We start from the raw sequence: 3281 nt of genomic DNA, 5'->3' as shown, positions 1-3281 counted from the left end.
TGCCGATGGGTGTATAGCTATGGGTGTATAAGCTACATCGTCGTCATCATCATCATCATTATGATAATTATCATCATCATCATCGCGCACCAATAAGTCTCGTTCGGCTTTTAATGGAAAAGATTGAAACAACCATCATGCGCCACCATCCCTTGCAAAAAGGTACATCAAAAATATAGCGCGGCAGGCGGCATCAACATTGGCATCGGCATCCCTCTTTTAAAACGTACCTATAGTTGTGCTTAAAAGATAAATTATAAATCTTAAAGTGACACAATCGCATGCGATAAACGGTTCTCAAACGAACCTAGGATGACGGTCTTTCTTACTGGCGGTGGAATGCGGGTGGGCGCCCGAGACATGAAGTGGGATACAAATATAAACTTGAGAGAGGATAGTGGGAAATTGATTGAAAGCGTCTTTGAAGGCAAACGCTCTCAAGCTCAAGCTCGAGCTCGACACGAATCGACACAACATTCGTTGTCGTCAGAATTATATTGTCGGGGGCTGAAAAGCGTTTAATTAAATCAATCAATTAGTTGAACGACTTATTGACTTGAATTTTATTCTTTATGTTTCACAACTAAACTTTACGTTCACGTCCACGTCCAAATCTCTGTTCACAACGTCGCGTCCGTCGTCCACGTCCACAAGTGACTTTGGCTACTGAATGTATTTATATTTTCAAGGAACGCTTATGAGTCTATCACACAGCTGGAACCAACCAACCGACAGACCGACCGACTTCTCCGACGGTTCCGACAGCCCCAGGGGCCGAGGGAGCGAGTTCTCGAGTGAGATTCACTTAAATTAATTCGTTTGGAAATGTGTTATAATATTTTTTCTTGTTTTTATTTCTTTGTGTTATTTTGCTCCTGTTGACAAAATATAAGGGAAGCAGCTGGTTGGGAAAATTGCAGAGTATCGTGTGCTAAATGGAGACGGTTTAAGTTTTGTGTTAAAGGCAACTGAGGTCGATGGAGGAGGAGGACGAGGAAGCTTGCCTGCCGAACAGAAATTGAAGGTGTGAAAATAAATAAAAATAATATTGTCATTTAATCTGTGTTTTTCTTTTTATTTTATTTTATACTCCTACAAAATGGTGTTGGAAAAATTGTAGGGTTTTTAAAATAATTGCTAAAAAGAGAGAAACCATTGTTTTGAAATAATAAATCGTTAAATGTTTTGCTGGTTGTGGGTGTTTTTTTATTGAGGAGTGCGATATCATCATTGAAAATCATTATCAGATAAAATTTAATAGTTTTGGATTTTTGGGTAATTAGACTGTTCAGATGGTGTAATAGGTCATTAGTTTGTAGAAAAATGATGTTTGATAAAAGCTACATAAATAATCGTTAGTTAAATGGTCACACGTGGTGGATTAGAAGTTCATTGAAGCTGAGCTATTTTGTGTTTCAAAAAAACTAAGAATGAATGACTGACTATGTCAAAATCATTGGTTTTACATTTTCTATTTCTTGCAAGTGCAAATCGAAAAAGTTATAACCTTTGAAATAATATTTGAATGCGATTTTTATGGTCAAAACGATAATGGAGTTGTGATATTTTAAAGCTAGAACTTGTTTTGAACAAAATTAAATATCTACTCTTTACAAGTAAATATACTTTTTGTAAGCTTGAATGGCTTTAGTTTAAATCCGACTTTAAAATCCATCCATCATATCAGGGCGCTGTTCCACCAAACACTTTTCATTTTGCAACTTTGCACATTTACTTTGTATATAACATTTCACCAAATGCAAATTTGAAATAAAAAAGGTTCTCACCAAATTTAAATTTCCAAAGTGCAGAGTCTTTTTAGAAAATTAGAAAGTTTTGTTATTTTGCAAAGAAAAAATTTGTTTTGTTTAACTAAACAATAAACTTTGAAAATAATATTCAGAATTTTGAAAAGCTTTTCAGTAATATTATTATTGTTTTTAGTGTAGGAAACAAAAAAAGAACCGTTTTGAAAATGAAGAAGTAAGTAGTAGTAAACATGATAATGGTCATCGTAAGCAATTTTTTTTTTGTTTTGACAAATTCACCATTTTGGCGTTAACGCGTTGATTCATCTCATTTTCAAAAATGCCTGATTTTAAATTGGTTTTTTAATCCATCGACCTTGTAGCCATCCTTCAAAGAATTCGACCGTTATATTGTCGGGGGCGTTCCTATAAAAAGCTGATGTTAAAAAACTTACTTACTTACTTAAGGTGGCGCTACAGTCCGGGTGGACATGGGCCTCAACCAACATGGATATCCAGCCAGTTTGGTCCCTAGCTAGCTGTCTCCAGTTTCGTACGCCAAGTTGGTTAAGGTCTTCACCCACCTGCGTGCGCCCCCTGAGCCGCGGTCCTCCTCTACTGCGCCGTCCCTCAAGATTGTATTCGAAGACCTTCCGGGCTGGAGCGTTGATGTCCATTCGCTCTACATGACCTAGCCATCTAAGCCGTTTTACTTTAATTCTGTTAACTAGGTCAGTGTGGCTGTACAGCCCGTACAGTTCGTCGTTATTTCTTTTCTTCCATATGCGTACGGGACCAAAAATCACCCGAAGAAGATCTCATCTTTCTTTGACAAGATCCAGACCTCAGAGCCATATATGAGAACCGAGATGATGAGTGTCTTATAGATGGTGATTTTAGATACTCGAGAGAGGACTTTACTTCTCAATTGCCTTCTAAGTCCAAAGAAGCAGCGATTTGTAATTTCGTTTGATTTCAACACTGGTGTCGTTGTCTGTGTTAACAGCGGTGCCTAGGTAGGCAAATTCATTAACTACCTTAAAGTTATAGCTGTCCATTGTGACTTTTTGTCCATGACGTCGTTGTTCAATGTCCTTTTTTGATGACAGCATATACTTGGTCTTGCCCTCATTGACCACTAAACCCATCTTTTTCGCTTCCGTCGCAATGCTAATGTATCGGGCACCATATTTTGCAGATGAGTTGGTGCATGCTCCGTACCAAGTCATCGCCTGCTGCTTTGAATAGTTTAGCAGAGATGCCGTCAGCTCCAGCAGCTTTGTTTGACTTCAGTTTCGATATATCTATCTTCACTCCATCTAGTTCGGGTAGGCGGAATTATTGATCTACGCCGCCTAGGTTGAGTGGTTCTATCTCCCTTACCGGGGAATTCGGTTCGTCATCGCCGTTATATAATTGGGAGAAGTGGTCTTTCCATATTCTCAACATCCCCTGATCGTCTTTACAGGCTTCGATTCGTGGCTGGTACCCTTGGAATGTTTTATTCACCTTTCGTAAACAAAACGAAGAAGT

The 3281-nt window shown here is 38.4% G+C and overlaps 1 long non-coding RNA gene across 1 annotated transcript; it reads left to right on the top strand.

Moving 5' to 3' along the window:
* Nucleotides 1-203: 203 nt before the first annotated feature.
* LOC129941876 (uncharacterized) lies at nucleotides 204-1059 on the top strand. Its single transcript, XR_008780937.1, has 2 exons — nucleotides 204-794; nucleotides 894-1059. It is a non-coding gene; the product is annotated as an uncharacterized LOC129941876 (long non-coding RNA).
* Nucleotides 1060-3281: the final 2222 nt, after the last annotated feature.

Source organism: Eupeodes corollae, chromosome 1 (assembly GCF_945859685.1).
Source record: "Eupeodes corollae chromosome 1, idEupCoro1.1, whole genome shotgun sequence".
NCBI lineage: Eukaryota > Metazoa > Arthropoda > Insecta > Diptera > Syrphidae > Eupeodes > Eupeodes corollae.
The sequence above is the reverse complement of the archived record's forward strand: the minus strand, read 5'-3'. Positions and strand labels throughout refer to the sequence as shown.